Consider the following 24,379-nt stretch of genomic DNA (forward strand, 5'->3'; position numbering starts at 1 on the left):
CCATTAACAGGAGTTTATACACCTCAAATTCAATCCCAAAAGTAGCCACAAATTCCTAATCTATACTGAAAAAACAAATTGGAACAATGTCCAAATCAGAACTGATTGTCCTGCCAAGACATAGCATTCTCTCACTGTGAAAAACATGTGGCATTAAAAAGGTCTAAAATCAGCATTCTACTTGAAAGTAAATTCTTTTAACCATATAGAAACTCAGCAGGTGTGACTTAGGCTTGCCTAGTGCTTTAAGCAGCAGTCTTAATTTTTTATTGAAAAGTAACGTAGCATGTTTTCATGATTTAAGTTCACATGATTTCTCTTCTGTTGGATCCAACTCAAGACATTTCTTCTTTTCTCACCCTTCACCAGATCTTTCCTTTGAGGAATATTTGCCAAGGCAATAGCCACATACTAGGTCTGAAAGCCCCAAAATAAGGACTGGCAGATACCACCAGACCTGATCCTATAGGTGGCAAAGGAAGTCATTTGGCTTACCTCTGTATTCTAGCTTAATGCTACAAGGATGCTACAGATTAGGATACCACAGGATCACAAACTTTAAGCTGGACACATCTTAAAAGATCATCGTGTCCACCCCCACCTCAATTTACAGATGAAGACATTGAGGCAACAATAATTTGTACAACTTGCCCATGGTGAGGAGGGCTAGAACGAACTTAGGTCTTCTGATCCCCAAATCTTGTGCCATGATATCACACTGATGTTTTTCAAAAGGCAACATAAAGCTATTTCCTTACCAATCCAGGATGACCTTAAATCTTGAATACTTGGATTTGTCTTTTTATAGTAATGTGTCTTTCAAAAACAAAACACTCGTGACAATTAATACATCATGGCCTCAACAGGAAGTTTTAAACCACATCCAAAGAGAATATAGCAATTCAAGATTCCTATTTATCTCTATAGAACTATGGCAAGCAGCTAATTATCTATATACCTCCAGTAGGGAGACAGGTCTATCTATTCTATACTTCTACCTTTGAACACCATTTACAACAGATGTGCCTCTTTTCTCCTTGGCTCTTAGGTCCCCTGGTCACTATATAGAAAAGTTAAATGACAACCAAGCTTTGAACCAAACTCTATACTTCATTTTGGCTTTTAAAGATCTTCAGAATCTTCCCTTTTCTTTGCTCCTCTCTATCAACTATATGACCCAATGACACTAGCTTCCTTATTCTTCTCGGCATAAAACACTCCTCTCTAATTGCTGACTCTCCCCAGGCCTTAAATGTCCTCCCTCATTTACACCTCTTAGTTTTCCTCCAACTCTTAATTAAAATTCTACCTTTTGCAAGATTTCCTATTCTCTCTTCCTCCCACCCCCCATTTTCTTTTGTCATACAAAACACACTTCCATATTGGTCACTGTGGTAAGAGCAAAGTCATACATAACCAAACCTTCAAAATAAAACCAAAAATACACTGATTGAAGGATGACTCCAACAATTCTTTCTCTGAAGGTGGATAGAACTCCCTGTTCTATCTATCTAGTCTTTTAGGATTGTCCCAGATCTTTGCATTGATGAAAGCAGACAAGTTTTCACAGATAATCATCTGTCCAATATTGCTATTATTGTGTACAATGTTCTCCCAGTTCTGCTTATTCCACTCTGCAGCAGTTCCAGCAGATCTTTCCAGCTTTTTCTGAAATCATCTTGCTCATCCTTTTTTATAGCATAATAGTGTTATTCCATTCTCAACATATACCACAATTTGTTCAACTATTTCCCAATTGATGGACATCTCCTCAATTTCCCATTAGTTGCCACCATAAAAAGACCAGGTATAAATATTTTTGTACAAGTCAATTCTTTCCTCCTTTTTAAAATTATCTCTTTGGGATATAGACCCTGTAGTGGAATTACCGTATCAAAGGGTATTCATACTTTTATAGCCCTTTGAGTATAGTTCCAAATTATCCTCCAGAATGCTTGGCTCAGTTCACAACTCCGCCAACAATGCATTAATGTCTCAATTTTGCCACATCTCCTGCAACATTTATCCTTTTCCTTTGCTGCCATATTGGCCAATCTGATAGGCATGAGGTGGTATATCAATGTTGCTTTTCTCTAATCAAGAGTGATTTAGAACATTTTTTCATATGATTATTGATGTCTCTGATTTCTTCATTTGAAAATTGCTTGCTCATATCCTTTAACCATTCGTCAATTGGGGAATGGCTTGTATTCTTATAAAGCTGATTTAATTAGACCATTATCAGAGACTATTTGTTATACCCTCCACCCTCGTTTGCTGTCTCCCTTCTAATCTTGGTTAGATTAGTTTTGTTTGTACAAAAGCCTTTCAATTTAATATAATCAAAATTATTCATTTTATATCATATAATATTCTCTCTCTTGTTTGGTCATAAATTCTTCCCTTCTCCAAACATTTGCCAGGTAAATGATTCTGTGATCCCCTATTCTCTTTTTAACATTAGTGACATATATTTTGCCTAAACATATCTTGTTTGACCATAGTTGTTTGGACATTGTTTCCCAGTTAAGACTTTGAGCTTCTTGAAGGCAGGGACTATTTTTGCCCTTCTTTGGATGACCCTGCCCTTAACACACAGTGTCTGGCACATGGTAAGTACTTAATAATACCTGTTGACTTTACGAAACTTCTTGATTCTGAACATAAAACTATAGTCAAATGACCAAAGCAAACAGAAAAACTGTACTTTAATGTACTCAGCTGTAAAATTCTGATGCCTGGTTGGCCAAGTGGAATTTCTTCCTAACAATAATGGTCCATTTAAATAACCAATAAACTTATATGGAAAGACTCTAGGTAATGGTCAGAAAAATGTGTATGTGTATATATTCTCCCATTCACAAGACACCATATTTCAAAACTAAGTTTCCTACAGTTGTTTCAGATCTATACTTTCGAGGAATAGAAAGATTTACCATTTGTAATATAAATATACATTTATTATTACTATGTCTTTTTGCAATTTAGATTTTTTAAAATATACGTTAAATGATCTTGTCTTGTCTTCTCTTTTTCATTGGGCATGTATTTTTAGATGTTTCCTGTATGCAGCAAACTGTTGGAATGTTTTCTTATGCATTTGGAATTCTCTGTATTACTAGGTTGTTTAATCCATTCATATTGAAGATTACAAATGCTAAGTTTGCATTATCCTCTACTTACTTATTATTATTTGGGGGGGGGGGCCAGTATCGATTGTTACTTTTTTCTAAGTCTGCACTTTGCTTGTGGAATTAAAATGCTGTTGTAATCCAATAGTTAAGTATTTAGTGTTACCTAGGTTGTTCAACACTGTCCTAAGAAGTAAGGATATGGGGGCAGCTGGGTAGCTCAGTGATTGAGAACCAGGCCTAGAGACGGGAGGTCCTAGGTTCAAATCTGGCCTCAGACACTTCCCAGCTGTGTGTCCCTGGGCAAGTCACTTGACCCCCATTGCCTACCCTTACCACTCTTCTGCCTTGGAGCCAATACACAGTATTGACTTCAAGTCGGAAGGTAAGGGTTAAAAAAAAAAAAAAGGGATATTTTTAAAAGTGCCTGCCTTTAAGGAGTTTACTTTTTAAGTAAACAGAACATTTATATCAATAAATACAATATAATGAGGTAAGAGAGATCTAATAAAGCAACCATATCAGCCTCTTTCTCACATGTGCTCATGTTGGTAGGTGTTATGCCTAGTTAGCAAGAATCATTCTTCTATGTCTCTAATATTGAGCTCCTGTACTGGCCCATTCAGGCAACATTAATTGATTTATTTAGGCAATATGGCTTATATTTGTTAACACTAGGTATGGTTCACTTATTACCCACAATACGGACATCAGAGCTCTTGAATTTAGCAGACAGAAAATCAAGACTGAGATCAGAAACTTCTATTCTCTGGGCTTTAGTTTCCTTATCTGTAAGAAAGAATCCTGATCTGGATAACCTTTAACATTATTTCTAACTTTCCTAAGGATCAATAAGTCTGGATTTCATCATTTTTTGAAAATTTAATATCTGATTTCACTAAATCAAAATATTTATTCTAGAAAGTACAATTTTTTTTTTTGCTGGATTTTAAAATCAGCTTTAAAATTGGGCATTCCTAAGGATGCTAAAGATTTAGTCATAAAGACAAGGCCAGTAGCTGAACTAGCTAACTAAAAACTGATGTATTTTATTTGGACAATTTTCAACAAACTCCTATAAAATAACTCCCCCTCCCCACTAACAGCTAATTATCAATTTCTTTTCTAAAAAGGTAAGATGTGTTACAACTCTTAACATGTAAATTGTATTTGTTGTATCTGTTAATGGTGAATTTACATGATTATAGTTACTGTTTCCATTCCATTAGCATTGCCTTCTTTGCATTATTTCATTTAATCTTCTCATGCTTCTCTGAATTTGTCATTTTTCAGACATTTAAATAGCAGACTAACTGCCCAAGAAAAACTGTCTCGTTTTCAGATTTTTTTTTTTGGGGGGGGTGGGGGGGAGAGGAGGGGACAGAGGCAAGTTAAGGAAAAAGGGAAATAGACAACATGAAATAGATCTACATATATAAGATATTGGAAAAGCAAGAACTTTGAAAGATCTGTTTTCTTAAGCAGAAAGCCATGGTCTTTTTACATGATTTACACTTGTGAGATACAAAAGACCTGCTAAAATTTCACAGCTTATTTTCTAAAGTGGCTTATAAAAATACCACTTACTATGGAGTTTCTTTCTTCCTCACTTCTTTCAAAGGGTAACAAGCTTGAGCTATTGTGGACTCCTACAGAATAGAACCATTTTTGAAAGAGCCTAATATGGATCCCAATCAATCTCATACATATCAAATCAAGCACCACTTTTTGGGCAGAGGATACAGAAGGAGAATCCATAATCCTAAGCTCATGGGATTTAGTATGGCAGAGACTTTGAGATCATTTTGTCGAACAATCTCATTTTAAAGAGAGGCTTAGAGGACCAAGGATATTTGACTTTACAACAGAATGAGAGCCATGCAGTAGACATTCAAATGCCCACTTGGCTCTATTTCCCATTATGGAAAAAAAGCACAAGCTCGAATCATTTATTCACATCCTAAGAATCAAAAGCTCTTACTTCTTGGCTATAGTTTAAAAGCCTGCATATCCATGCAAGAATGAGAACAAGAAGTGTTCAAACTTTTAGAACAAAGCAAAGCTAAATATTAGAAAAAATGGTTTCCTTTTTTTATTAAAAAAAAAAAATACAGTCATAATCACTTTACCACAAAACATAAGAGCAGAATAAAGCTACTATTATAGCACAGCACAATAAAGCACCAGGGGAGAACTGGAAGGAGAAAGTTGGCTCAGTCTTAAGTGGAAAGAGCATTAGTGACCATGGCAATGGGTCCTCAGCAAGAACTGACCAGAAACAATATCATCTATTCATAATCCCTTCCTCTTATACTTTTCTGACTCCTTTTATAAAAAAAAAAGGGGGGGGGGGAAATCAAAGTATTTTTGTGACCAAAAGTGATGACATTTGCATACAAAGGCATGACATAATCCAGGGTTGTCAAACACATGACACCAGCATGTGACTAGAACCAAATTAAATTGTAATTGAGAATTATTTAACAAAAATAAAAACACCCCACACATAGATAATATCACATTTTAAAACGAAATCAGTATGTAGCCAGCAGGGATTCTTATATATGGTTTAAGTGACCCTGTTTCTATTTAAATTTGACACCACTGCTATAACCCACTACAATGACTTCAGTTAATGGTCATTCCCTTCCATTAAAATTTCTAATATAGTTACATTAGATAATAGGAAAAAAGAACCTGAGTTTAGAATGAAATATACCAAACAAGATTTCTCTAGTTAAAAAAAACAAAACTAGAAAAAGAACACATTTAAGGTGTTATGGATTTAGGAACAACAGCAATCAATTATTTAGAATGGTAACTTTGAAAAACAATTTAGAAATTAGAGCAAAACAATAAGTTTCTGCTATTTAAAAAAAAATGATGATATTCAGTCATGTCAGACTGTGACTTCATTTGGGATTTTCTTGGCAAAGATTTGCCAAAGATGACAAAGATGCTATTTCCTTCTCCCAGATCATTTTATAGATGAGGAAATTCTATTGAGGCAAAGGGTTAAGTAAGTGTCTGAGGCTGGGTCTGAGGCTTGAAGATAAATCTTTCTGACTCTAGGCTTGGCACTCTATCCATTGAGTCACTTAACCCTAACAATTAACAGTTGTTAAACCAAGTGGCTAAGTGGTGAATAACTAACAGATTCTAGATGGAGAAGTGTATAATCAAGTGAGGAGATCATTTATTACTGAGGCTTGGATTCATAGATCTAGTCATAACTAAGAGGAAATATACTCATTAATAAACAACTATTTATTGTACCTTTTATATGTTCAAAGTATAAGCTCAATGGGAAAGTCCAAAATTTTGGAAAGATAATAAGAAACTAATTTGTGAATATTCCCAAGGACTCTATTTGAATTTCATAATACAAACATAAGTAAAACTCTAGTTCTCAGTCCTTTTAAAGATTACATGAAGAGAATACTAGCTTCTTCCTTACTTCCTTCTGTGTAGAGCCAGGGCTCTGAGGTCTCTTCTAGCTCTAAATCTGTGGACTTCTGTCTGAGAGAAGATGTGTTTTATATCTATATTATATGCAAAGCTAACATTTGGTATCCAACAATATAGACTTGCTCCAAATAATTCCCAGCTGTGGAGCCAATGCACAGAAGTTAAGGGTTTAAAAAAAAAACCAAAAAACAAATGAAACACCTGGGACACAAAAGCAACTTAATGTTTGCTGAATGACTATTATGACTGATTAATTTGGTGGTACTTCATTTTCTTTGACTAGAATAAAGCAAAACTGGCATGGTGGTGTCTAGTAATCCCTGTTACTAGAGGAGGTCGAGACTGGTGAATCTCAAGTTCAGGAGCTGCAGTATGGTTAAAGTAGCCATAGTGGATACCTGGGGAAGCTGCCTAAGGTAGAGAGAACTGATTACAACTTCAGTTCTGAAATTGGGCCCATGAGTAATAAGCTGCATTTCTAGCCTTGAGCCCAGTTTCCAAAATGAACAAACAAACAAAACCAAAACACCAAAACAATGAAAAAAATGGCAGAACTCAAAATTAAATTAGACAACTGAACAGAAGGATGAAAGGGAAATTCAGAAAACAGGTAAAGCCCTAATTTTAACTATGGAACAAATAAAACTAGAACCGAAGTGACACTATAACCATGGTTTCAAGTAGAATCGTTTCACTGAAATAAGAGAACATAAAACTAGTACCAAAAAAAGCCATAGTTTTAAAAAATATAGTAAATTATACTATTTCATAGTAAAAAAAGGGGGAGGATAGAATGCATTGCTTATAGGAATTGATCTAATTACATTTCTTAAGACCTCAAAATCAAAACAACCCTGAAAACTTTCTTCGATTATAACTAATCTATATTCCATCTTAGGTTGCATTTACTGAACATCTGATAATTTTGAAGCCCAATGCAGCTACTAGATATTAATGGCCAATCCATTATGCAAGTCATTCTGGGTACAATTTGTAGAATACTGAATCCTATCTATCTAAATTGGCACAAAAATGTTCTGAAATTTGTCACTGTTAAACTGACATCTAATGGACTTTTTCATAAGCTTCAGAAGGTGCAACCAGCATGCAAAATGAGTACCATTAAAACCTAAATCTTGTGAATATGGTATTCAGGAATGTCATGTAACCTAAAAGGAACAAATGAATTTTTGCTTTTTTCCAAAACAGGGAGAAGAGGGAAAAATGTATTATTTGTTCAAATCATCCATTCAACATATTATTAAGTATTATATCAACAGCAATTATTTCATTTATAACTTTTTACTGTTCCTTGTATGTGGGAACTTTTCTCTTAGTATGTCTAAATCAACAAGCATTTTTAAAGTACCTACTATATGCTTGGTACTTTGCTGAATGCTGGATACAGGTAAAATGTAAAATGCACCTCCCCATCCCAGCCCCCCCCAAGATAAAAGGAAAAATATGTTTGAAGGAAAACCTTAAGATAAACATTCTAATTGCCATTTTTTCCACTCTTTGGATTTAAAAGGAAAATTGCTAAACATCTAATATTTAGAATGAGAAATTACAATAGACAAAAGGAAGATTTACATGAATTGATATAGCAAAGGAAATAAGCAGATCCAGAAGAATACAGACTAAAAATAGTGAAAAGATAACTAAAAGGAAACCAAAACCCAAGATCTCTGAGAAAAGAAAATTAAACAACTATCTGAAAATCTTTCTCCTCTTAGTAGAGAAGCAGGAGGCTTCTGATTATGAGGTCAGAGGGTTCATCTATTGTCAGGTGTTTCTGCTTAAATCTTTCTCTGTTATGAGAAGGTTCAGCTTTGGGGGTGAGGTGGTGCTGGGCATGACTATTGGAAATGGTACAAAAAAGAAATGGAGCCTTTCACAGCTACATTTCCTAATCCAATTGGTATTATAATTAAGAGATAGCTAAAGCAACCTCTTTTGAGATAAGCTTTATCTTACAAATGTAAAGAAAATAGGGATCTCATTTCCCAGTGAAAACTGATTAGAGATTTAAATGCAAAATTTAAGATACCCAATAATTTACTTAACCACCTACACTTAAGGTCCGAGATATTGACCCAGAGGTTATTTATTTGTCAAATTTCAAACAGCCAAAACATACTAGAACAATGGGGACAAATAAGACTCAAAGCAGCTAGAATAGTAATATAAAATCTACATAAAAACATAGTTAAGATGCTCCGGTTTATCCGTTTATATATAATTCTAAAAAAAATTTGTTTGTAGCAGATCTTAAACTCTCCAAAACTTAATTCTTCACCCTCTCCAGAGCCTACTCCTCCTTCCTGACATTTCTTCTTCTGTTAAATGGCAACAATCTTCTCCATTCAACCATGTACAAAATCCTGGCTGTTACTATCGTACCCCTCCCCTCTATTTATTAAGTGTTCTACCCCTATTCCCAACATATCTTCTCTTTCATTCTTAACAATTTCCAAATCCAGGTCTTTTATTACCTTTCGCCAAGACTAGTCTGCTTATTTCTAGGTACCACCTAGAAAACCCAAGAAGCAGCTTAGTGGAACAGTGGATAGAGCACTGTGGTTGGAGTCAGGAAGAATCAGTCCAAATCTGGTCTTAGACACTTACCAACTATGAACTCAGCAAGTCAAGTTTCCTCGATCTATAAAATGGGGAGTTAACAAAAGTTAACCTCCTTTCCAGTGTTGTTGTAAGGATCAAATAAAATAATATTTTTGAATTAGCATATTGCCTAGAACATATTAGACACTATATAAATACTCACCCCTTTCTCTTTCTCCTAGCTTCCCCTAACCAATAATTCCAACTTTCCTAGTTTATTCATACTACTCATTCCCAACATTTCACTCTGACCAGTCAGTACTATCAATGTGCCCATAACACACCCTTGTCCTTTCCTATCTTCAGGTGTTTGCTTATGAAATTCTTTATGTCTGGAATGTCCCATCACCCACACCCCAATTCCCATCTCTGCTGAAATAGGTTTCATTTTTCAAGATCCAACTCAAATGCTATATGAAGCCCTTTCTCAGATACCCAAGGCATTGGGTTGAATTTCTTTAGTACTCTATTGCTCATTTTTTTTTTTCCTTTTTCTCTCCACAACTCTATGGAGTGGGTATTTCAAGTATTATCCCCATTTTACAGATGAGGAAACAGAGGCCATACGCTCTACCTTCTCTTCACAATTGGCACACTCAATAAGAGAAGGATAATTCTTCTTATAGTTAGTTGAGTAGTCTTTGAAGTAGAAGATAAGAGTTCTAACTGGCTCACCAACACAGCAATTGTAACTCAGAAGCTGAGTTAGTCATAAGCATTTATTAAGTACCTACTGTGTACTAGGTACTAAATGCTTGGGATACAAAGAAAAGCAAAAGCATCCTCTGCTTTCAGGGAGCTCGCAGGCTAATGAGGGAAACATAAGGAAAACCACCCTCAACACACAAGACATATACAAGATAAATTGGAGATAGTCAACAGAAGAAAAGTTTCTTATTGAATTTATCAGGGACATGAAAGAAACTAAGGAAGCCAACAGAGGCACAGATGAAAAGAAAGAGAATTCCTGGAATGGGTGATAGCCAGGGACAATGCATGGAGCTGGCAGATAGACTATTTTGTGGAAGGAATAGATTTTAGGCATAATTCTGCGTTTTGCTTATTTCCTTCTACCATCCCTCATTTTCCCCTTCACTAAATTCTCTCATCTTGTTCAAAGAGATGGAATTTGTTTAAGCAAACATTTTTGTGACTTTTGTCTACCACCTACAACTGGCCTTTCATTAGTTCAGAGCACATATATGAAAGTCAAGGAAACTTACATAGCTCTCCGGTGGTTGAAGCATGTGAACAGGTTACTGTTGCCCCGAGAGGGCTCTACTTTTACACTTGGAGATCAGACTCCAGAGCTGATTTTACAAATGAGGAAACTTACTAAGTCAAGAAGTTAAATGACTTCCTCAAAGTAACAATTAGAAAAAGGCAGCAAGCTTTTAAAAAACCTTATAATTTCTTTAAAGGTTTACAAAGACTTTTTGTTACAAGTATCCCACGAGTGCAAGTCTTCTTATAATACAGATCAGGAAACCGAAGGCACGAGAAGTTAAATGACTCACTCTTGGCTACAAAGCTGATTTGAGGAAGGATTCAAATCCAGTTCCTCTGACCTCAGATGTTATGTAGGGGAATGAAGAGACCACTGGGTTGGCTAAGAGGGGTTAGTGGGGTTTGGGGGAGAGGGAAAGAACATGAAATATGTGACTAGGGGAAAATATTCAAAATAAAAATTTTAAAATGAAAAAAATAAAAATAAAAAAAAGACCACTTGGTCCTGGTTCAATTTCTGGATCTATCACAAGTACAATCTTGTGTAAATCACAACTTTTTGGAGCCTCATTGTAAAATGAGAGGGATGACCCCTGAATTTCCCATTTAGCTTTAAATTTATGATCCTATGACTCGGAATCCAGTGATTTAAATTGAACAAAAACAACTATACAACACTGCTTTTGGCAGAACTGCCAGTAACCCCTCTAAAGCATTTATGACTTGATTAATTGGGAAGGAGGCAGGACTTGTGATTTCATTGGTGTGGGCAATGCTGGAGTGAGGAAACTCCAACCAATGCAGATTGGCACCTTTTATGCAACTTGTAGCCTGAGATAGCTAAAAAAAAACAAAGTGCCTTGCTCTGGGTCACACATCTATATATTGCCAGAGGCAAGTGAGGTGCAGATTCTTTCTGGTCCATCATGTTTGTTGCCTTCTCAGTGACTTGAATAATAGATTCTTAAAGTCTAAGCCTCTTACCATGAGGCTGATTCATTCAGTACTATTTTTGTTGAATAACTTATTAGCATTCCCAATAAGACCTTCAGGGCACAAGTTACAAATTATTTCTGGAGGTACTGAATTCTAACCTAGATGGTTCTTCTCTAATCTAACAAGGGATGGAGATTTCAGTCTGAAAAGCAAATAATTGTACAGAGAATTTTTAGAACTATGCCTCCCCCCCCCCCCGCCCCCGGAGACCAAGAAAAAAAAATAAATTACAATTGTTTTTACCATACAACTCTAACTCAATAAGCAGCAAATCTGTTCACATTTGCATATTTGGATATAGTCCAAATTAAACATAATTTCTACTTTTCTAATAAATGCTACCATGTAAAAAACATTTTATTTTACTCAAGTCTTGGACTCTTAAGTTACATCATGGGGCTGGGGTTTTCTTTCTCTTCTTTTTAAAAACCTTTACTTTCCATCTTGGACTCTATTGTGTATTGGTTCCAACGCAGAAGAGTGGTAAGGACTGGGGAATAGGGTTAAGTGACTTGCTCAGGGCCACATAGCTAGGAAGTGTCTGTGGCCACATTTGAACTCAGGATCTTCCATCTCTAAGCCTGGTTCTGAATCCACTGAGTCACCTAGCTTTCCCCCAACATCAAGGATTTCTTAAGTCTATGTCAGAGAATCCCAAATTCTAGCAAGTTCTACCAAATCAGAAACTGGTATAGGTTTGATAATATTGTCATTCAAAGTCAAATGGCATAATCAACTGTAGGCCCTGCTTCCTAAGTGTGTGACCTCAAGCAATTCTCTTTGCCTTTCCCTTATTTTAACAGAAAGATTGGTTGAAAGGTAATGAACGAACTCACTGAATTTCAGAGTTGAAAGTTCCAACCATATCCCCAAAGAATACCTCAAGTTAAGACATTTGGACACTCAGCTTTTGCCTGAAGCCTTCTAGTGAAGGACATTCATTATTTTCTGGGGCAGCCCATCCTACATTAAGCCTAAATTTCTATCTCTGCAATCTCCATCCATTATGCTTGCCAAACAGATTGATACCATATTCATGATAGCATTTAAGTTTGAAGACAACTATTAGTCTCCCCTAAATGTGTAGAAAGATTATACAACTGAGATGTTAGAAATAAGAGCCAAACTCATGAATTCAGAGAACATGTCAGATACTAAAGTAGACTGTGACATTAACACCATTAATAATGACATTTTAATAACTCCTAGGGGGAAATACCCTCCTGATTCTAGGAAAAAATTACTACAGGTGGGTGACCACCATGATTTCAAGAGTTAAAATGTTAATACATCCAAATTTGGGGTTGGGGGGAGGGGGGGAGGAAAAAGGTAACAATTTGTATTATATCTATCCCCGAATTCAAGAAATGAAAACATTTACCTTTGTGTGCCTGCAAAGTCAGCTTGTAGAAAGGGAGCAGAATCCAGTTTTGTGACTCCAAGTCCTCAATGATTGGTACACTACAACATCTTGACCCTCTGCTGGAGATCAACATTCATTCTAAAAGAATAAAGTGTAAATTATTCTTCAAAACAATAAAAATAGATATATAGTTTTCAATGGTAACAAGTCTATCATGCTTAATTGTCAACAACATATTTGATCTTATCCACAAAAATCAAATAGCAAAAATATTAATTGTATATACAATGCTAATTATAGATTGGTTATTATAGAACTGATAACGGAAAAACACTATTAAGTATGTACATGCACAAAAATCCTACCTGCTAAATTGAAACAAGTTAAATCTGAAATTCCTAATATACTCAAATGAAATGTTAGTATCTTAATAAAAAATTTTATTACATATTGGGTAAGAGCACTTCAGTCTAACTTATTTTTCTCTGATCTGGTGGATTTATTTAACAATTTATATCACAAGAGAAAATGTTTATAATTTAACCAGGGAAGGTGGAAGTATTTGCTAATGTTCTTTCAATATTCTAATAGTAGGTGGCATACTAATAAGAAAAAGTCTGACATGCCATGAGCTGACCATTTCCAAGTTATACATTAATGCAGTCGGGTTACTTTCAGTCAAAAGACTATCAAAAGCTATATATAGATATCTCTGTACATTAGAAGGAAAAGGAGTACTTAAAGAAATTAGCATATAAAGCTAAACATAATCCACAAATTAAAACCTCATAAAACTATGGGGTTTTATTATAACTAAGCTGAGGTAGAACTAAAGGCAGAAAAAGCAAAAGCTGAGTTGACAGAATAACAATATAACTGTTAAAAGGTTAATTAGTTAAGCCAGAATAAGGAGGATCTTTTCCCAATTTCTTCTTCCTCCTTCCTCCACCCCAACACCTTGGAGTCTTGCCCCAGGATGCTGGGCTCTGATAGATGAACTTTCATTGCATAGTGACCATTTCATTTCATAGTGACCCACTATGCAGCTACGAATTTCTAGCTCCCTTTTCTATACTGTCTCATTCCATTAGAAGTTAAGCCTGAAGATAAGAGACTATCTCTTTTGCTTGTTACTGGAATCTTCTATACTTAGCTCAGTGCCTGGCACATAAGTGTTTAATAAATGCTTTTATTATTTTTAAAAATTATTTTCATTTGATGAAAATCATCAAGAAAAAATCCTTACAAATATACCAATACCAAAAAAAAATTATCTAAAAGTATGGATGACGGAAAGAGAAACCTATCTAAAGGCATCATCACTATCAAGTAGTGATTTTAAAAAATCAAACATAACACTCCATGAAGTTATTGCAACAATCAAATAAAATTAAGTGCCTCAAAAGTACAACATAAATGAGTTGTTCTACAAATTTGAAATAGTTACCACAGGAGGCATACATTGGTTCTAAGAAAACTCTCTTTGCTTAGAACTCTAAAAAAATCTCCCAAAGCCAGAAGCAGATTCTTTTGAATAGTGTCAAATGTCAATTTTTTTTTCCTTTGAGGCTAAATTTAACTTTTAGAAACAACCCAAGTTTACCAAAACCAAGCATGGGAAAAAAATCTGATCAATAGATTTTGGTTCAAAATAAACAAAAAAACCCCAACTAAATGAACACCCCCCCCCAAACCACAGCCATAAAATAATAGGACTTATTTGATAGCCTGTAAACATTACATTGGTATTCCAAACGTGTTTGGGTGCAACAAATGTGCTCACGAGAATACTGGAATAAGCATTCAGTCTCTTCCATTTAGTAGGCAACATTTATTTGGATGGGTAAGTTCTGGTCTGGTTTGTTTTTTTTAAAAAAGTCTTGGGGGCAGCTGGGTAGCTCAGTGAAGTGAGAGTCAGGCCTAGAGACAGGAGGTCCTAGGTTCAAACCTGGCCTCAGCCATTTCCCAGCTGTGTGACCCTGGGCAGGTCAATTGACCCCCATTGCCCACCCTTACCAATCTTCCACCTATGAGACAATACACCGAAAGTACAAGGGTTTAAAAAAAAAAAAGTCTTATGACTTTCCATTATCTCTACAGATCCAATTTCCTAATAAAAATAGAGAAAGATTACTGGCATCTTGCCTAGCATAGTGAAAACTCTCAGAGAGGACAAGGATAACAGTTATAAAATAAGAGGCCTAAAGAACTAAGCAGTCTCAAGATTAGAACACTGGATTAGAAGTAACAGCTCTTTTCTTGCCTTTGCCACACAATTTAATGTTATTCTTTTAAAATAAACTTTTATTTTACTCCCTTTTTTTCAATTAGCAAGCATTTATTTTCTTCTCCCATCTCCTTCAATTAAAACAAAGAAACAGGGGCAGCTGGATAGCTCAGTGGATTGAGAGCCAGGCCTAGAGACCGGAGGTCCTAGGTTCAAATCTGGCCTCAGACACTTCCCAGCTGTGTGACCCTGGGCAAGTCACTTGACCCCCATTGCCTACCCTTACCACTCTTCCACCAAGGAACTAATACACAGAAGTTAAGGGTTTAAAAATATAAAACAAAACAAAAAACAAAGAAACAAACTCTTGTAAAGAGTATGCCATGTCAAGCAAAACAAATTCTTGATTTGGTTTTGTTAAAAAATCTAATTCTGCACCTTGAGCCTATAACTACTGTAAAGAGATAGGAAGCATAGCCTACGTCATTAATCCACAAGATTTCTTTCAACGTTGTTTGTCTTGACTGTGTTATCATATAAAATGTTCTAATTCTTTTCAATCTACTTTGAATCCATTCATATAAAACTCAGGTTTCTCTGAAACCACTTTTCATTACTTCCTAGGGCCCACTAATATTTCAATACATGTAAACACCATAACTTGTTCATTTATTCCACTAAATGATGGAAACTTCTAGTTTCTAGCTCTTAGCTATTAAAAAAAAAAGCTATTGTAAATATGTATATATGGTGTCTACCCCCCTCCTTCCTTTAATCTCTTTGTAGGTGTCAGCCAGCCTCAGTAGGCCAAAGGGCATGAACAATTTAGTGACTTTTTGAGCAAAATTCCAAATTGCTTTCTAGAATGACTAAACCAAATCAAAGCTCTAGTCAGTCCATAAACATTTATTAAGCACATACTGTATATGCCAGGCACTGTGCTAAGCACCAGGGATACAAAGATGCAAAAGACAACCCCAACCCTCAAAGGAATACACAACTGAACTGGAGAGAAAAGCAAATATGTATAAACAACATACATACAGTAACAGAAAAACTGTACAATCATCAACTGTAATGAACTAAACTATTATCAACAATGCAAGGATCTAAGATAATTATTCCAAAGGACACGTGATAAAAAAATGCTCGCCACTGTCCTACAAGTAATTCAGAATGTGAATACAGACGGAATGACTTCATTTTTTCACTTTATCTCCTTAATAAGTTTTTTCTCGTATGGGCAAGGTGTCTTCTTTCACAACATGAGGAATATGGAAATATGTGTTACCTGACAGCACTGGTAAAAACCTAGATTGGATTATTTACCATCTCAAGGAGGTGGGAGGGCAGAAATAGGGAGAGAATCTGGATCACAAAATGTCAGAAAACAATTGTTAAAAATTTCTACATGTTTCTATATGTAACTGAAGAAAAAAGGTATGTACAAGAAAAAGAAGATATAATTAGAAGGGGAAAGATACTAGAATTGAGAGGGGTTGGGAAAAGCTTCCTGAAGATGACTTGAAAGTAAGTTAGGGAAGTCAGTAGGTAAAGATGAGGGGAAAACATTATTCCAATAATGAAGACAGCCAGAGAAAATGCCTGGAGACACCACTGTTCAAAAGCCAAGAGGCCAGCTTTACAGGATCAAAAACTCCATGGTTGGAAGTAGGGTAAAAAAGAACTGAAAGGTGAAGAGGTGGGGGGGTGGGGTTGGGGGAGGGGTGAAGGTGAATGTCCTACTATAAAGGGCCTTGAATATCAAATAGAAGACTTTGTACAGTGTCGGGCACATAGTAAGTGTCATCTAAATGTTAGTTATTATTATCCTGGAGGCAATGGGGAGCCAATAGAGTTTACTGAGTAGGCGGTGACAAGGTCAGATCTGCTCTTTAGGAAAACCATTTTGGTGGATGGATAGATTGGAGCAGGAACACTCAAGGCAGGCAGGTTACTGCAATAATGTAAGTGTGAAGGGTTTGCTCCAGGGGAGGGGCAATGTTAGAGGAAAGAATGTATTGGAGAGAAATGCCAAAGATGAAATTGCTAGGATATAGGGGTGAAAGACAGTGAGTTCAGGATGTGGATCTGAGGTCATGAATCTGAGGGACTAGGAGGATGCTGTTTCCCCAGACAGTTGCAATGATGATGGTAATGTGCTTTTTCTCTTGCTATCATCACCCCTCCAATAATTGTCAATTTTCCTTTTTTATCACCTTTGCCAATCTGAAGGGTATGACAGAACCTCAAAGCTGCTTAGTTTTTACTTCCCTAATGACTGAGTTGCAGCATTTTAAAATTATGAATTTATTTTATTATGAATTTATTATGAATCATAGAAATAAAATCTTTATTGGAAAAAACTTGCTGGAAAATTTCCTTTCAAATTCTAGCTGCATGGGTATTGCTTTTAAAAATTTATGTATGGGGCAGCTGGATAGCTCAGTGGATTGAGAGCCAGGCCTAGAGACTGGAGGTCCTAGGTTCAAATCTGGCCTCAGACACTTCCCAGCTGTGTGACCCTGGGCAAGTCACTTGACCCCCACTGCCTACCCTTACCAATCTTCCACCTATAAGTCAATACACAGAAGTTAAGGGTTTAAAATTAAAAACAAAACAAAACAAAAAATTTATGTAATAGTGTCCATTTTCTTTTGTGATTCCCTCTATCCCTTGTTTGGTCAGGAACGCTTTACCTATCCATAGATCTGACAGCAATTCCCTCACTCCTATTCATATTTACTTCCTTGGTCCTCTCCTGTGTTTATGTAACCTTCTATATTTATTGGTTTGGAGTTTATCTTAATATGAGATATGAAGTATTGGACTGACCTTAATTTAATTTTTCTAAACCTACCTATTCACTCCATTTAATAATATTTACTGCTAACAACACCTTCAAGAGGATACTGGGGGAGGGGTGCAGCTAGGTAGCTTCATGGATAGAGCAGCAGCAGGCTTGAAATTGGAAGGACTTGGGTTCAAATCTGATTTAAAATACTTCCTAGATGTGTGACTCTGGGCAAGTTACTTAATTCCATTTGCCTAGCCCTTCCTTCCTTTCGGTTGGAACCAATACTTAGTACCGATTCTAAGACAGATTCTAAGACAGAAAGTAAGAAAGTAAGAGTTAAGAAAAAAAAAATACTGGGGATTAAGAAAAATGTCATAACACAGAATAATGCAAAGCACGTAAAAGAAGAAAAGGATAGTAGACTAAACCAGACCTAAAATTATTCCCAACTCCAAAATTATACCAATGACTGGCAGGTACTTGTTAGGTTGTCTATATTTTTAAAAATATTTTCCCATGCTTACATGATTCATTTTCCTCCTCCCCCCTCCCAGGGCCAATAAGCTGGGTTCTCTATCTTTATAAAAGAAAATGGAAGTGGTGGGGATCCTGATCCTAATTATGGTAGTAGAGAGAGTGACAAAATTGAATACTTGCGTACCTGGACTAAATTTTTGGGCAGAGCATTTTTATTACTAATCTTCATTAGCTGAAGAACATGTTTTTCCTTCTAAGGATGCCTCAAACTTTATCTTTCTTGCCCTCTCTACAGCATGTGAAACTGCTGATCATCCTCTCTCTCCATACTCTCCTCTATGGGTTTCTGTGACATTGCTCCTCCCTCCTGGTTCTCCTGATACCTGTCTGCCTGCTCAAGTCCCCCCCTCCCCCCAACAGTGGCAATGTCTCCCAAAGTTCTGTCCTAGGTTCTCTTTTCTCTCTACACTAGTTTACTCAAATCCAATTAACGTCTTTATGCCCAGATCCAGATCTATATGTATATCCAGCCCTAGTATCTCTGCTGAACTGTAGTCATGCACATATATGGTGACTTGAACTTTTCAAATTCAAGATGTCCACAAAAGAACTTATTCTTTCCTCCCAAACCCTCCCACTCTTCCTAACTTCCCCCATTCTCCCAGTCAACCAACTTTAGTGTCACCCTCAAATCCAATCAAGTTATCAAGTCTTATTTCTATTTGCACAACACCTCAAATAAAGTCCCTTCCTCTCCACTCATATAGCCACCACACTAGTTCAAGCCCCATGTCACCTCACTTGGACTGTTACAATAGTCTTCTTAAAAACAAACAACAAAACCCCTTACTTTCCATCTTAGAATAGAAACTAAGCATAGGTTCCAAAGCATTAGGGTAATAAAGGCTAGACAACTGAGGTTAAGTGACTTGCCCAGGGTCACACAGCTAGGAAGTCCCACCTCTAGGCCTGGCTCTCTATCCCTAGCTGCCCCCTGCAATAGTCTCCTGGCTCACCTCTCCCCACTCCATTCAGTGGCCACAGTAATTTTTATAAAATGCTGTTCTGACCATATCATTTCCCTGCTTAGTGAGCTCTGCTCCTTTAGCTCCCCGTTACTTCCAGTATCAAATATAAACTCCTTTTCAACACTTAAAGCTCTTCACAAACCCTTCCTACTTTCCCAGTTTTTTTACAGTCAACAAGCCCATTTACACTTCCTCTAACAAAGCAGCCTTTCTCCTTATTCAGTCAACACCTTTGCTCACCAGTGGGTTCCTCATGCCTGGAATGTTTCCCTCATCCCCCACTTCTGCCTTGTCATTTCCCCAGCTTCCTTCAAAACACAGCACCAAGTGTCACCATCAGTGGAAGACCTGTCCCAGTGCCCTAGCTACTAGTGCTGTTTCCTCTCAGATTATCTTCCATCTACTCTGTATATATCTTATTTCATATAGTGGATTATCAACATGTTGTCTTCCACACTATGACAAATGCTCCTTGAGGGGAGGGTCTGTTTTTGTTTTCCTTTGAATTCCCAACTTAAGATAGTGCTCGGCACATTGCTGACTTACTTAAATGAGGTATATTTTCTCTATTTTTTTTTTTTAAAAAGTCCAGCTCTATATAAAATTGTTGTTTCCAAATAATTAAAAAGTGGATAGCACTATAACATGTTGATAAGGTAATTCAAAAAAAGTCAAAAAGGATAAAATAACAAAACCTTTCTAAAATCCAGGGCTTGAATGAGAGAGCCCAAGAGTTCAAATCCAGCCCCAGATGCACTACTGACCTTAGGGGCAAGTCGCTTAACATTTGTCTGCCTCAGTTTCCTTAACTATAAAATAGTCAATAACATACCTCCTGACAGAGTTGTCGTGAGGTTCAAATGAGATATCTGTTAGGTTTTCAGCACAGTTTCTGGTACATATTAAGTGCATATAAATGCTTATTCCATTATTGTGCTGAAAAGAATAAAGAAATGAAGAATTCCATGTGAACTGGAAAGACCTCCAGGAATTGATGTAGAGTGAAAGGAGCAGAACCAAGAGAATAGTGTACACAGAGACTGATACACTGTGGTAAAATAGAACGTAATGGACTTCTGTATTAGCAACAATGCAATGACCCAGGACAATTCTAAGGGACTTATGAAAAAGAATGCTATCCACATCCAGAGAAAGAACTGTGGAAGCAGAAATGCATTAGAAAAATATGTTTGATCATTCGATGGGGATGTGATTAGGGTTTTGATGTTAAAGGATCACGCTACTGCATATATGAATAACATAGAAACATGTCTAACCTGGTGGAACTGCTTGTCGGCTTTGGGAGGGGGGAGAGAGCAGCAAGAGGGAATCATGTGACCAAGGAAAACTATTCTTTAAAGCTTATTCTCTTCTCCTAAATGACCAACACTGGAAAATTAAAATCAAGACCACAGATTTACCCCCAAACCCTTGTCTCTCTTCCCACCCCTATCAAGAGCAGGTGATGTTAAGGAAAAAGAAAAGTGGGTCATATGGAAGTTAAAAAAATAATAACATTTAACAAGTCTAAGGTCAGCTAGGTGTCTCACTGGATAGAGCACCAGGCCTAGAGCCAGGAGGATCTGGGCTCAGATAGTTCCTAGCAATGTGACCCTGGGCATGTCACTTAAATCCAATTATCTAGCCCAAATCCCATTTCTGCCTTGGAACAGATCCTTAACATCAGTTCTAAAATAGAAGGTAAAGTTTAAAACAAAACATCAATTCTATAGTCTATAAGTGCTTAGGTTTACAACTCATTTTGAATACTTGGGAAGTAGTTATTATTCATTCAGAACCTTTATAACTAATACACAGTATTACTGGTATGTTGGTCAGTCTACCCTTTGAGTGGTTCATAAACTTTCAGAAGGTAGATGAAATCAACGTTTCATTTTTCAACTTAGTTATTGCCTAATATAAGACTGAACAACCTAAATGTCCTAGTCTATCAGTGAAAGCATTATTTCTATTCTATGTGGAAAGAAAAGTGAAGAGATTTGTTCAAGAACCAAGATCTAATAAACATAAGAATCTAGAACACAAATCGAAGGTATTTTAACTCTTGGTCCAGTATACATCCTAAGTTGTTTTTTTTTTAATGTTTTTGCATTGCTAGACTAACCTGGTCTTTAAATTACAAACAGAGTATAAGACTTTTAACATATTTTAAAACAAACATGGTTACATGCTTTGATTTCACACTATGCCTTGTTAAAGAGAACAGAGGGAACAAGAAAAAAGGGGAGATAAGTAAACAGTAATAGGAGAAATATACACACACATACACAGAGTAGAGGGAAAGGTTGAGGTTAAGGAGAAGAAAACTGAATTCATTTGGGTTCTGATGCTATCACTTCAGTAATGCTTCCTGAAATCTCATTTGGTAGATGAAATGTGAACTCTTAACTGCTCATTATTCATTCAGAAACTCTGCACTGAGCTGGGACACAGTGGCTTAAGTGAGAAATTCTTTGGAACAGTGACAAAAGCAGTATTACCTTGAAGAATGGATGAAATCAAACTGAGAATCAGATAGAGTAGATTCTTGCACCTCTGGTGCAAGATATAAGAATGCTGGGAAAAGAGCCCAGGATGAAATCCTGTTCTTTATATTGGCCATTTCAGGATTTCCATTAAATAGAATGCAAAGTGAGAGTAAAAGAACCCTGTTTTCCCTGAGAAATAAGTAGTAGTTTTGAGAAACACATAATTAATCTAAATTCTGGCAAGCTAAGTTAAAGAGATCAAACAGTAGTTAAGATTTAAGGTGACATTGTAATGAACACTGTAACCATTATTTGCTACAAAATTGTAGTTGGCCAAAAGTGTCACTTTGCAAAGTAAACTTATTCTATAAAATAATATTAAGTATGGAAATAGAAAAATAATTGGAGATATGGTTACTAGTCTCACATAAGACTGATCCCTCCCTCACTTTGGCTGGGTAACCTAGGTAGAAGTTGCTTAACCTCCCTCAGCTTAATTTCCTGAATGAAATGAAGATAAAATGAAGATAAAACACCACCAATCTTCATAGAGTTGTTGTAAGGAAAGGACTGTAAAGCTACAACCCCTACTTCATTTACTCTCTCCTACTCACTCTCTCTTCAACTAACCTAATTGTACAAGAGTCTACAAAAGACATAAAATTATTTTTAAAATCCACTTTAAGTTGGAAGAATTTTTTCCAGTTATTTATAATTAACCAATTTACGAAACACCTTCTAATACTAAATTCTTTGAGTTAATAAAAACTTGGCAGTTTTTATTTTTCAGATGAGAATTAATTTTGTCTGGACTGATCTAGGTTCCAAATACATATATTATCATCTACTACTATGCTTAGTCCACAACTTCCTCTGAAGTTGATGAAAAATGAAAATGTAACTTTCTAAAGATAATATTCCTCTCAGGTGATGAAAACAGGATAATGTTAAAAAGAAAATTAAGGATAAAAGAAATAAGTTTATGTGGAAGAGAAAATTAACTATAATGGCAGGCTAGAAGATCTGTTTGAATTTCACTTATGACATTTACTAGCTGAGTGATCTCTATAAGAAATGGAGGCTCAGAGAAACGCTTGTATAATGGGGATAATACTGGCACCACCTCAGAAAACTGTCAGGAAAGCTTGTTATGCATGTGTGACTTATTATTCCTAGAACGGTGCTAGTAATTGAGAACTGAGCAAACCAATTTTTACTTACTAAGATCAAATATTTTAAAATACACTTAGGACTAAACATAAACACACACACATTACAAGTCTAACTACCAAGGAAAAGAAGAACAATTAAAATGTCTTCTGCCACCAACTGCTTCTAGGTACTTTTAAATTCTTAAGAACTCGGAATTCTAACTCATTCCAAACATATACTGATCTACCTAAAAGGTGAAGCTTGGCCCCAAGAATTCTTAACAGAAGCAACAAAAACACCAAGGGGAAAAATTTTTTAAAGGACTTAAGGCTGCTTGGTGACAGTAAGTTGTCAATAGCTTATTAAACACAAAATAACAGATTTCTGTGCAAGAATCAGAGGGTAGGCACACATGAGGATGACCTCTCTCTGCATTAGGCTACTTCCTGGAAATAAGTTAAGAGTTCAAGGCAATCGAAACAAGTAAGACGTCGGTGAGTCGCTGGGGTTCCGCTCGGTTATTCCAGTCTTTTGGCAGCTCCCAGGTGCCTCCAAGAGAGCCCTCGGGCCAGTTCTTGGGCCTTCCAAAGGCACCAGCTCCGAGCCCCAGCGGAGAGCTCCGGAGCCCTGGAGGGCCTCGAGGGGGAGGAGGGGGCCGGACCCACATGTCATTGGTGTAAGCGTTCCTGCGACCAGGACTCCACGGGGGTGCGGCGGGGTCCGAGCGAGGCCCCCCCAAGTTGGCGGCGGGGCCCGGGCGGGCGGCGCGTGAGTGCGTGACTGTGTGGGAGAGCCTGTGCTCTGCCAGAGTGCAGAGGGAGCTCTCTCCAGCTCTCGGGGTCTCTTCTCGCAGCAGCAGCAGCAGCGCCGCCTCTGCCACTCTGGACCAGACAGAGACGACGACGACCGAGAAGGAGGCAGCGGCGGCGGCGGCTGCGCGGGGACAAGGCCCACCCAAGGCCCCCGGGGGCTGGTTGCCGGCCGCTCGGCTTGGCTTCGCGGGCCTCAGGTTGCCCGAAGAGAGCCGGGGAGCGACCGACGGCGCGGAGGCGTCCGAGTTGCGGACCGGGACCAATGCAGTGACGGAGGTGACGGCGGTGGCTGCTGCCGGGCTCCGACGTCTAGGAGGTTCCGGGGCGACGGGGGCGGCAGAATAACGCCGGGGCCCGGGGCGGCGGTGGGAAGGAGAAGGAGAGAGCCCGGGGCGCGCGGCGGGCTGGCCAGGAGGGCGGACGGACCCGGCCCGGGGCCGCCGAGCGGGCAGAGACAAAGGAAGGAAAATGGAGTCGGGGCCTTGAGGGCTCGGCCCCACCCGGCCCTGGCCCCGGGCCTTGGGCCCCACCGCAGCGGCGACAGCGATGGCGGCGGCAGGGAAATGGCGGCGGCCGGCGCCGCAGCAGGG

At 37.5% G+C, this 24,379-nt stretch overlaps 1 protein-coding gene across 3 annotated transcripts in view; it reads right to left on the bottom strand.

Annotated features, from left to right (window-relative positions):
* Positions 1-24,379, bottom strand: part of CTCF (CCCTC-binding factor) — a 53,323-nt gene that overhangs the window by 24,176 nt on the left and 4,768 nt on the right. For all 3 annotated transcript variants that reach the window (XM_044663219.1, XM_044663217.1, XM_044663218.1), the window contains exon 2: positions 12,826-12,945. The gene's annotated coding sequence lies outside the window, so the exon portion shown is untranslated. The remainder of the gene's footprint in view (positions 1-12,825; positions 12,946-24,379) is intronic.

This window comes from Gracilinanus agilis, chromosome 2, assembly GCF_016433145.1.
Source record: "Gracilinanus agilis isolate LMUSP501 chromosome 2, AgileGrace, whole genome shotgun sequence".
In the NCBI taxonomy this organism is placed as follows: domain Eukaryota; kingdom Metazoa; phylum Chordata; class Mammalia; order Didelphimorphia; family Didelphidae; genus Gracilinanus; species Gracilinanus agilis.